This window comes from Neofelis nebulosa, chromosome 3 (genome assembly GCF_028018385.1).
Source record: "Neofelis nebulosa isolate mNeoNeb1 chromosome 3, mNeoNeb1.pri, whole genome shotgun sequence".
Classification (NCBI taxonomy): Eukaryota; Metazoa; Chordata; class Mammalia; order Carnivora; family Felidae; genus Neofelis; species Neofelis nebulosa.
This window is the reverse complement of record NC_080784.1, coordinates 107,752,193-107,764,704: the sequence shown is the minus strand read 5'-3', so window position 1 is coordinate 107,764,704 and position 12,512 is coordinate 107,752,193. Positions and strand designations below refer to the sequence as shown.

The 12,512-nt window shown below is 37.4% G+C and overlaps 1 long non-coding RNA gene across 1 annotated transcript in view; it reads right to left on the bottom strand.

Moving 5' to 3' along the window:
* LOC131507160 (uncharacterized) overlaps nt 1–7,647 on the bottom strand; it is a 213,960-nt gene extending 206,313 nt beyond the window's left edge. The window contains exon 1 of the long non-coding RNA XR_009259369.1: nt 7,185–7,647. This is a non-coding gene — a long non-coding RNA (uncharacterized LOC131507160). The remainder of the gene's footprint in view (nt 1–7,184) is intronic.
* Nucleotides 7,648–12,512: the final 4,865 nt, after the last annotated feature.

Here is a 12,512-nt window from a genome sequence, read left to right as displayed (position 1 = left end):
AACTTTGAGTATTTCAGCTATCTCAAAGATTTATTTGGATTGGTTGATAATTCATATATGAGCTATTTTTGGAAGCTGTATGTGTTCTTGGAATCAGAAAGTATTTTAAAGTTGTTTTCTTAATACTTAATGTATAACAGCATAATGAGTGGAATCAGGGAGTATTCATCAGGTAACCATCACTGGAGATTATTAACACGGACAGACAGGTTTTTCCCTCCCTGCAGTAATGAACCTCACCTTTATAAGAGGACCATGTATGGGTCCCTGCCAGGTTTAGTTGGTTAAGTGGCCGACTTCGGCTCAGGTATGACCTCACGGTTCATGAGTTCAAGCCCATGTTGGGCTCTGTGCTGACAGCTCAGAGCTTGGAGCCTGCTTCAAATTCTGTGTTTCCCCTGCTCACGATCTCTCTCTCTCTCTCTCTCTCTCTCTCTCGAAAATAAATTTAAAAAAAAATTTAAACTTTTATAAGAGGACCATTTATCTTCAGCCATGTGTAATGGCAAATTAAGGGTGAACAGAAGCTTTCTGAAAATTGAAAATATTTGACAAGCAATCAATGAAATGAAATATGGTGAAAATCACATGAAACACAGAAGTAATAACATGGTACGATGCCAAGAATAATTTCATTTCATGCAAATATTTATTGTTCACATTTATGAAGTTGTGAAATGTTCTATTTTAAATTTGTATGAGGAATTAGAGAATAAAGTGAAATTCATTAGATAACTAGAGGATCAAGGTGCAACTATATGTGTATCATATTCTGCATTTATCTCATTCTAGATGTTCTAGATAAAGTACAAAAATATTGACACTGAGATTGTGCTGTAAGGGTGGAATTTGAATAAAATGTTTCTTGACCATCAAAACAGATTTCAGGTACTAGGTTTGGTATAAGAACAAAAACGTGGTCTGAGAAAAAATTTGTTTCTATAACATGAAAAAATATATGCCTCTACTCAACTTTTAGAACATATGGTATACTATTATAACTTTTACTGTCCTTTACACTAATTTCAACATCTGTGTTATTCTTGGTCAATTTTAGTTTTAATTTGACTGATTTCTTCCTCATCATGAATTATATTTTCCTACCTCTTTGCATATTCAGTAATTTTTATGGCATGCTAGATAACATGAAACTTGCCTTGTTGGGAACTGTATATTTTTAAAATTCTTGTGAGTATCTGTGATGATTTTTAAAGAAATATTTTAGATATGCAGCTAAATTACAAAAACTATTTATTATTTTTGGATCTCGCTTTTAATATTTGCTTGGCAAGACTAAACCCCCATTTTGCTGAATGCTGATTATTCCCCACTACTTAGGCATGAACCTCTGAGTACTCTACTCATTATCCTGTTAATCGTGGTTTTCAAGTCAGACTGATAGCAGTAGGCACTTCTTCGACAGCCCATTATTTGTCATCTGAGTACATGGAGCTACATACAGTGCAGATATACAGTTAAGAACAGGTAAAGCTTAATCAAATAAGAATGCAGAGCACTGCGTACAGCAGAATCATTGTTAGACAAAAGCTTTTAACAGCAAGACTAAATTTGTAATACTCCACCCATGCCTGCCAAATAACGAAAGTCAGCTAAGGTTTCCAAATGCCTTCCCTCCCCCATTAGACTTCTACGTGGGATGTTTGAAAAAGCTGAAATTTCTTTGCTGGGAAAAAAAGAAATATTTAATTTTTTTAATGTTTATTTATTTTTGAGAGACAGAGAGAGAGACAGAGTTTGAGTGGGGGAGGAACACAGAGAGAGAGGGAGACACAGAATCTGAAGCAAGTCCAGACTCTGAGCTGTCAGCATAGAGCCCTCCGCAGGGGTCAAACGCAGAAACCCTGAGATCGTGACCTGAGCCAAAGTCGGACACTCATCCAACAGAGCCACCCAGGTGCCCCAAGAAATCTTTAAATGAGGACTGCAGGTATGATGTGATTCTCATTCTCTCCATCATTTCCCTTCTTCTCTTTCCCCTAAAATACATTTCTCAGAGGTGTCTTGAATTTTAAAAACTTTTGATATTAGGTTACCAATAATTTTAAAGCAGAGATTCAAGTGGCAAAGTTTCTCTATTATGCCTTTTATTTTTTAGTATATTAAAGTGCATATCTCTTTAAATTTATTTTTGACTACAAGTATCCATGTTACTCATCAAAGTTAAAACTCCCATCTTTCTAGAAGTGATAAGTTTGGGGAACAATTTTTGATCACTAATGAACATTATAATGTAAGATTAAATAGATAACTGCTGGTTTATGAACTATACTTTTTGTCAAGCACTCTCTATAAATTTAAGATGAACTTATTTCTTGATTTCTTATATGTTATTGTTAGCTGTTAACAGATTTCTCATTATGTTTTCCTTCTTAAATTGTACTTTTGTTGCTATTGCTGGAGTAGCATTATACAAAATTACAGTATGGTTGTTATTGTTTCAAAAACTCTGCACATCGTTTAAAATCAAAAGTCTTTCTAAAAGCTTCAGGCTCTAGGGGCGCCCAGGTGGCTCACTTGGTTAAGTGTCAGACTTTGACCTAGGTCATGATCTGATGGGTCCATGAGATCTCACACTTCCAACAAATGACATCATCACTCATATTTACCACGTTCTTTCCAACACTTAGGTTAAGGAAATTCTGTTGGGTGAGTAAGACTGTTATGCTTCAAGGAAATGTCTCAACAAACATTTGAAAGGACAATTATCTGAGGAGGAAATACAACAATTCTGTCTTACTTTCATTGTGGCACAGACTGTCTAGCTATTCGCTGAACCATGTACCTTTGCCTAAGCAAAGTAGCTACACCTTTCTTGCTGTTAAGTGAACGCGGATGAGTTATTTTTAGTCAATGAAGTGTAGGTGGAAGTGATGTGTGTCATTGTTTATACCATATCTTGTGTGAGTCTTTATCTTTTCTCTTATTTTCCAGGTATAGATCCCCAAACTGTAATGAAAACCACAGGTTTAGTATGTCAGCACTTCCATACACCTGTGTCCCTGCTGGCTGATCTTTACGGAAGCAAAACTTAAACTAATATTGTATTAAGTGTGGAGAAGGTAGGATTGTACATGGTGAATGTTCCAGGCAGTTCTCTTCAGATAGCCTGGAAAACATAAAAATAGGAACTGAGGCTTCCATTCCATTAAGATTAGCTACCCTCAACTCTTTTTCCCACAGAATAAAGGGGAGGGGTTACACAAAATTCCAACTTCTTCTCAGAAACTGGTTCCCAGCATCTCTGTAAACAGCTGGATCCAAGAAAACAATTTGTTCTTTACTGGCAGGGCTAATATCAAGCTCATCTGATATAAATGGGAGAGCTGAAGATGGGATCCTTTATAAGGAACAAAGCCTGACAGAGTATTCATCTGAGTCCTAGACCAACTTGTCTTCTTGCAGGATGACTGGAGGACAATGCATTCACGCACTGACCCTTCTGCCCATAACTATCAGCCTTCAAGAAATGATGCTAGGGTTTAGACAAAGTCATTTCTTGACATTATGCCCCTTTGGCTTCAGTCTTTATAACAGCCTTGCCTTTAACAATACATTGTGATGAGAAGAAATAACTTTTTCTCTCCCTTAGTCATTCAAGAGTGGTTTTTGAGTGTACATAATTTATTGTTTATGCTAATTATGTTTTTCTTTTTCTTACCCATTTCTTATAAGTGTTTTACATGCAAGCATTGCATTTCTGTGGTTTTATTTTTTTACTTTTTTATGGATTTTAGAAAGAGAAAATTGTTTTACTTGCATATAGTAAATATTTTAAAAATAAACAACCTGCCAAATGCTCCAAATTGTATATGAATTTATTGTTACCTGCATATTATTTTCATGTAACATTTATTACCTCCAAAATATTGATAAACTATAAGATAAATAATTTAAATATGAAAACAAGAAATAAGGGATAAGAAAGTGCAAAAATAAGTCTCAGACTAAATAAGAAGGAAAGCACATTAAATAAATTTTGTCAATTAAAATTTTGGTATGCATTGTCAAAAATAACCACAAAACTAAAAAAAAAAAGTTCATTCTTTTCAGTCTTCGTATATTATTTAAAAGGGTTATACACCTAGCTTCAATCCACTTGTACAATTTAAAGGAATATTTTCTGAATCATGAGACTCCAGGCAGTAGCGTAGTGTGGGAAGAAAAGCTAAACATTTTCTCATTTTCCCAAATTAGTTTGACCTGTTTCTCAAACTAGAATTTCTATTTCTTTTGAAAAATGAGGCAGATATTTCAATAATGTCTCAAAGCTTGAGACGTAGGGCTGGAGGATCCATTAGGCTCAGCTCGCTTTAAACCCAACTCCCAACCTTGTAGCAAGGCCCCCCAGTCTGTCTCTCCCCTGTGCTGCACCGTATACAATTTTCACCTATTTCTTTCATGAAGTCCAAGGAAAAATTTTCCTTTTCTCAAAATCATAATAATTTAGTCTTTGTAAGTATGTGTGTGTGCATGTGTGCATACACCTATTCACATGTTTCTCTTCTCTATCTGGACAAGAAAGAATGAATGCTGAAATGAAGGATTACAGTAAATATGAAGGTTTAGAACTCAGAAGAACAAAATTAAGGATATTTCTGTACTTTGTGTTCAATGAGGACATAAGTAAAAGTCACAATAAGTCCCTCGTGATGTTCAGAGTTTTCCTCTAAGAAATGCACACTACTTTTAAATAGTTCATTTAAGTGCTAGTTCTTTAATTTTAAGCACTTTGACAAGGAAAAAGAAAGTAGTGTTTATTTATGGTAGGAAAGAGAACGTTAACTGAGCCAGAAAATAAGATATTGTAAATTTCCTATTATGTCAAAAAGCATGGTATTAAAAATTTTAAGGTCGAAGCACATATTTAACAAAAGCCACTGCAAACTTTTCTTCTTTGCTCTTATTATCTTATGCAACATTAAAGTGAATGAATCAGAAAAACGATTTTGTGTGCTTACTCTTCATCATAGATGATATTTTCTTCTGTGCTTGCCCAGCATTAAGAAATATCTTAAAAAAATAATACATTTTAAAAGAAATCAGTGTTTCCAGATTGGCAACTTTTTTAAGTGGCAAAAGTTTTCACACACTTATCAAAGAAAGAAATCACCAAGGAGTAAATATTTTACTATTTATCACTTTTAAAATGTTACGCACAAAATGTGAGCACTTCCGTATAACCCCACTGATTACCGATAGCAAAGTCCAACTTATTTTTAGAATACTGTAAAGACTGAAAAATTGTTGTCAGAACAATATTTATTTTCACTGAGTAGCTGTCACTATGTAGTTCTGTAATCATTTTAGCATATGGAGGTAAACATTTAAGCTAAGAATGTGTATTAGTTTTCCACTCTGCTATAACAAATTACCACAAACTCAGCAGTTTAAAACCACACACACACACACACACACACACACACACACACACACACAAAATGCATTGTCTCCCAATTCCATAGAATTAGAATTCTGTCAAGATGCAGCTGATAGCTTTAAATACAAATACAATTTTAAAGCAGATAGCCTTAGTATTACATATTCATACACTGCAAGGATTGCATGGAGATCTTTGAGGGATCATCCTACCTACTACAGAATGTTAAAATTGATGTTTAGTGAGAACAAACTGAGGGTTGATGGGGGGCGGGAGGGAGGGGATGGTGGGTGATGGGTATTGAGGAGGGCACCTTTTGGGATGAGTACTGGGTGTTGTATGGAAACCAATTTGACAATAAATTTCATATATTGAAAAAAATGTTAAAAGAAATATAAAATAAAATAAAATAAAATAAAATAAAATAAAATAAAATAAAATAAAATAAAATAAAATAAAATTGATGTTTAGAAACACTTTAGTAATTGGTTTTTGTTTGTTTGTTTCAAGGTTTTTTTTTTAATTCTAGCTAGTCAACATACAGTGTAATATTGGTTTCAGGAATAGAATTCAGTGATTCATCACTTACTTAAAACACCCAGTGCTCATCACAAGTGCCTGCCTTCAAACCCATCACCCGTTTAGCCCATCCCCCACCCATTTTCCCTCTAGCAACACTCAGTTTATTCTGTGTAGTTGAGTCTTGAATGGTTTGCTTCCCTCTCTTGTTTTTCTCCCCTTCCCTATGTTCATCTGTTTTGTATCTTAAATTCCACGTATAAGTGAAATCATATAACATTTGTCTTTTCCTTACTGACTTACTTCGCTTAGCATAATACACTCTAGCTCAAACCACATCATTGCAAATGATTTCATCATTTTTGATGGCTCAGTAATATTCTATTCATATATATATGAATATTCTATTCATGTATATATGTATATTTATATACATATACATGTGTATATATGTGTGTGTGTGTGTGTGTATATATATATATATATATATATATATATATATACCATCTCTTCTTTATTCATTCTTTAGTCAATGGATATTTGGGCTCTTTCCATACTTTGGCTATTGTTGATAATGTTTCTATAAACATTGGGATGAATGTGCCCCTTTGAATCAGTATTTTTGTATCCTTTGTGTAAATACCTAGTTGTACAATTGCTAGCTCAAACAGTAGTTCTATTTTTAACTTTTTGAGGAACCTCCATATTGGAGTCAGTCCAACTTCTTATCTATATCTCATGATAAGGAAAATATATATTTGAAAATTTTTATAGCAAACGAGCAAAAATCCTAAATGTTTTCATCTCAATGTTAAAAATCTCATGACTATCTAATTTATACCCCTGCTGCTCCATTTAGATAGTAATTTTTAAATTTTTGACCAAGATCCTGTTAGAAGTATATCTTTCTTCACAACCCAATACAAAATTAAACACTCTCACAAGTACTCATATCATGTACATATATAACTGAAACATACATTTCCAACAGAAATGCTTTCCTTACTTTTAATATATAATACACACTCATTTTCTGCTTTTGGTTTATTCTATTTTATTTTACTTAAAAAATAAAATTTTCACAAAAAAACAAATTCTTGTTTTAACTGATAAACTGATTTCATAACTTACTAATAAATAGTAGTAGTTTGAAAACAAAATCTTACTTCAGAGACTCCAAGTTAAGCCATATTGTATTTACTGCTCTCTACTGAAGTGATGAATTGTCAGTAGTTCTCACAGAATGGAATATGGAAATAGAACTTACCTGTCAAAATTGGGGTCCTCTCCTCTCTCCAGTCCTGACCCAATCTTCCAAGAATCACTATTCTTTTCTAGTGTAGCAACATAAATGGAGCTCTGCACTTTTTATGCTGGTCAGACACCAAAGGTTCTCAGCTCCCTTAAGATCATCCTTTCAGAACACTATGGTCGGAAGATGGCGGCGTAGGAGGACGCTGGGCTCACCACATCCTGCTGATCACTTAGATTCCACCTACACCTGCCTAAAGAACCCAGAAAACCGCCAGAGGATTAGCAGAACGGAGTCTCCGGAGCCAAGCGCAGACGAGAGGCCCACGGAAGAGGGTAGGAAGGGCGGCGAGGCGGTGCGCGCTCCACGGACTGGCGGGAGGGAGCCGGGGCGGAGGGGCGGCTCGCTGGCCAAGCAGAGCCCCCGAGTCGGGCTGGCAAAAGCGGAGGGGCCGGACGGACTGTGTTCCGACAGCAAGCGCGACTTAGCGTCTGGGAGGTCAGAAGTTAACAGCTCCGCTCAGAAAGCGGGAAGGCTGGAGGACAAAGGGAGGGAGAGCTGCTGAGCCCCCGGACGGCAGAGCTCAGCTTGTCGGGGAACAAAGGCGCTCGCCAGCGCCATCTCCCCCGCCCATCCCCCAGCCAAAATCCCAAAGAGAACCAGTTCCTGCCAGGGAACTTGCTCGCTCCGCGCAAACACCCAACGCTGTGCTTCTGCGGAGCCACCCCTCTGGCAGCAGGTCTGACTACCTCCCGCTGCCACAGGGCCCCTCCTGAAGTAGATCACCTAAGAGGAAGCTAGCTAAGCCTGCCCCTACTGCCCCCGTGCACCTTGCCTACTCACCTTGCCTACCCCAGCTAATACAACAGATCCACAACACCACAAGCCTGGCAGTGTGCAAGTAGCGCAGACGGGCCACACCACCCCACAGTGAATCCCGCCCCTAAGAGAGGGGAAGAGAAGGCACACATCAGTCTGACTGTGGCCCCAGCGGTGGGCTGAGGGCAGACATCAGGTCGGACTGCGGCCCTGCCCACCAACTCCAGTTATACACCACAGCACAGGGGAAGTGCCCTGCGGGTCCTCACCACTCCAGGGACTATCGAAAATGACGAAAGGGAAGAATTCCCCTCAAAAGAATCTCCAGGAAATAACAACAGCCAATGAACTGATCAAAAGGATTTAAATAATATAACAGAAAGTGAATATAGAATAGTAGTCATAAAATTAATCACTGGGCTTGAAAACAGTATACAGGACAGCAGAGAATCTCTTCCTACAGAGATCAAGGGACTAAGGAACAGTCAGGAAGAGCTGAAAAACGCTTTAAACGAGATGCAAAATAAAATGGAAATGTCCACGGCTTGGATTGAAGAGGCAGAGGAGAGAATAGATGAACTAGAAGATAAAATTATGGAAAAAGAAGAAGCTGAGAAAAAGAGAGATAAAAAAATCCAGGAGTATGAGGGGAAAATTAGAGAACTAGTGATACACTAAAAAGAAATCATATACGCATAATTGGTATCCCAGAGGAGGAAGAGAGAGGGAAAGGTGCTGAAGGGGTACTTGAAGAAATTATAGCTGAGAACTTCCCTGAACTGGGGAAGGAAAAAGGCATTGAAATCCAAGAGGCACAGAGAACTCCCTTCAGACGTAACTTGAATCGATCTTCTGCACAACATATCATAGTGAAACTGGCAAAATACAAGGATAAAGAGAAAATTCTGAAAGCAGCAAGGGATAAACGTGCCCTCACATATAAAGGGAGACCAATAAGACTCGTGACTGATCTCTCTTTTGAAACTTGGCAGGCCAGAAAGGCTTGGCACGATATCTTCAGTGTGCTAAACAGAAAAAATATGCAGCCGAGAATCCTTTATCCAGCAAGTCTGTCATTTAGAATAGAAGGAGAGATAAAGGTCTTCCCAAACAAACAAAAACTGAAGGAATTCGTCACCACTAAACCAGCCCTACAAGAGATCCTAAGGGGGATCCTGTGAGACAAAGTACCAGAGACATCACTACAAGCATAAAACATACAGACATCACAATGACTCTAAACCCGTATCTTTCTATAATAACACTGAATGTAAATGGATTAAATGCGCCAACCAAAAGACACAGGGTATCAGAATGGATTAAAAAACAAGACCCATCTATTTGCTGTCTACAAGAGACTCATTTTAGATCTGAGGACACCTTGAGATTGAGAGTGAGGGTATGGAGAACTATTTATCATGCTACTGGAAGCCAAAAGAAAGCTGGAGTAGCCATACTTATATCAAACAAACTAGACTTTAAATTAAAGGCTGTAACAAGAGATGAAGAAGGCCATTATATAGTAATTACAGGGTCTATCCACCAGGAAGAGGTAACAATTATAAATGTCTATGCGCCGAATACCGGAGCCCCCAAATATATAAAACAATTACTCACAAACATAAGCAACCTTATTGATAAGAATGTGGTAATTGCAGGCATTTTAACACTCCACTTACAGAAATGGATAGATCATCTAGACACAGGATCAATAAAGAAACAAGGGCCCTGAATGACACATTGGATCAGATGGACTTGACAGATCTATTTAGAACTCTGCATCCCAAAGCAAAAGAATATACTTTCTTCTCGAGTGCACATGGAACATTCTCCAAGATAGATCATATACTGGGTCACAAAACAGCCCTTCATAAGTATACAAGAATTGAAATTATACCATGCATACTTTCAGACCACAATGCTATGAAGCTTGAAATCAACCACAGGAAAAATTCTGGAAAACCTCCAAAAGCATGGAGGTTAAAGAACACCCTACTAAAGAATGAGCGGGTCAACCAGGCAATTAGAGAAGAAATTAAAAAATATATGGAAACAAACGAAAATGAAAATACAACAATCCAAACGCTTTGGGACGCAGCAAAGGCAGTCCTGAGAGGAAAATACATTGCAATCCAGGCCTATGTCAAGAAACAAGAAAAATCCGAAATACAAAATCTAACAGCACACCTAAAGGAAATAGAAGCAGAACAGCAAAGGCAGCCTAAACCCAGCAGAAGAAGAGAAATCATAAAGATCAGAGCAGAAATAAACAATATAGAATCTAAAAAAACTGTAGAGCAGATCAACGAAACCAAGAGTTGGTTTTTTGAAAACATAAACAAAATTGACAAACCTCTAGCCAGGCTTCTCAAAAAGAAAAGGGAGATGACCCAAATAGATAAAATCATGAATGAAAATGGAATGATTACAACCAATCCCTCAGAGATACAAACAATTATCAGGGAATACTATGAAATATTATATGCCAACAAACTGGACAACCTTGAAGAAATGGACAAATTCCTAAACACCCACACGCTTCCAAAACTCAATCAGGAGGAAATAGAAAGCTTGAACAGACCCATAACCAGCGAAGAAATTGAATCGGTTATCAAAAATCTCCCAACAAATAAGAGTCCAGGGCCAGATGGCTTCCCAGGAGAGTTCTACCAGACGTTTAAAGCAGAGATAATACTTATCCTTCTCAAGCTATTCCAAGAAATAGAAAGGGAAGGAAAACTTCCAGACTCATTCTATGAAGCCAGAATTACTTTGATTCCCAAACCAGACAGAGACCCAGTAAAAAAAGGGAACTACAGGCCAATATCCCTGATGAATATGGATGCAAAAATTCTCAATAAGATACTAGCAAATCGAATTCAACAGCATATAAAAGAATTATTCACCATGATCAAGTGGGACTCATTCTTGGGCTGCAGGGCTGGTTCAACATTCGCAAATCAATCAACGTGATACATCACATTAATAAAAGAAAAGATAAGAACCATATGATCCTGTCAATCAATGCAGAAAAGGCCTTTGACAGAATTCAGCACCCTTTCTTAATAAAAACCCTTGAGAAAGTCGGGATAGAAGAAACAAACTTAAACATCATAAAAGCCATTTATGAAAAGCCCACAGCTAACATCATCCTCAATGGGGAAAAACTGAGAGCTTTTTCCCTGAGATCAGGAACACGACAGGGATGCCCACTCTCACCGCTGTTGTTTAACATAGTGTTGGAAGTTCTAGCATCAGCAATCAGACAACAAAAGGAAATCAAAGGCATCAAAATTGGCAAAGATGAAGTCAACCTTTCACTTTTTGCAGATGACATGATATTATACATGGAAAATCCAATAGACTCCACCAAAGTCTGCTAGAACTGATACATGAATTCAGCAAAGTTGCAGGATATAAAATCAATGTACAGAAATCAGTTGCATTCTTATACACTAACAATGAAGCAACAGAAAGACAAATAAAGAAACTGATCCCATTCACAATTGCACCAAGAAGCATAAAATACCTAGGAATAAATCTAACCAAAGATGTAAAAGATCTGTATGCTGAAAACTATAGAAAGCTTATGAAGGAAATTGAAGAAGATATAAAGAAATGGAAAGACATTCCCTGCTCATGGATTGGAAGAATAAATATTGTCAAAATGTCAATACTACCCAAAGCTATCTACACATTCGATGCAATCCCAATCAAAATTGCACCACCATTCTTCTCAAAACTAGAATAAGCAGTCCTAAAATTCATATGGAACCACAAAAGGCCCCGAATAGCCAAAGTAATTTTGAAGAAGACCAAAGCAGGATGCATCACAATCCCAGACTTTAGCCTCTACTACAAAGCTGTCATCATCAAGACAGCATGGTATTGGCACAAAAACAGACACATAGACCAATGGAATAGAATAGAAACCCCAGAACTAGACCCACAAACGTATGGCCAACTCATCTTTGACAAAGCAGGAAAGAATATCCAATGGAAAAAAGACAGTCTCTTTAACAAATGGTGCTGGGATAACTGGACAGCAACATGCAGAAGACTGAAACTAGACCACTTTCTCACACCATTCACAAAAACAAACTCAAAATGGATAAAGGACCTGAATGTGAGACAGGAAACCATCAGAACCATAGAGGAGAAAGCAGGAAAAGACCTCTCTGACCTCAGCCGTAGCAATCTCTTACTCGACACATCCCCAAAGGCAAGGGAATTAAAAGCAAAAGTGAATTACTGGGACCTTATGAAGATAAAAAGCTTCTGCACAGCAAAGGAAACAACCAACAAAACTAAAAGGCAACCAACGGAATGGGAAAAGATATTTGCAAATGACATATCAGACAAAGGGCTAGTATCCAAAATGTATAAAGAGCTCACCAAACTCCACACCCGAAAAACAACCCAGTGAAGAAATGGGCAGAAAACATGAATAGACACTTCTCTAAAGAAGACATCCGGATGGCCAACAGGCACATGAAAAGATGTTCAACGTCACTCCTTATCAGG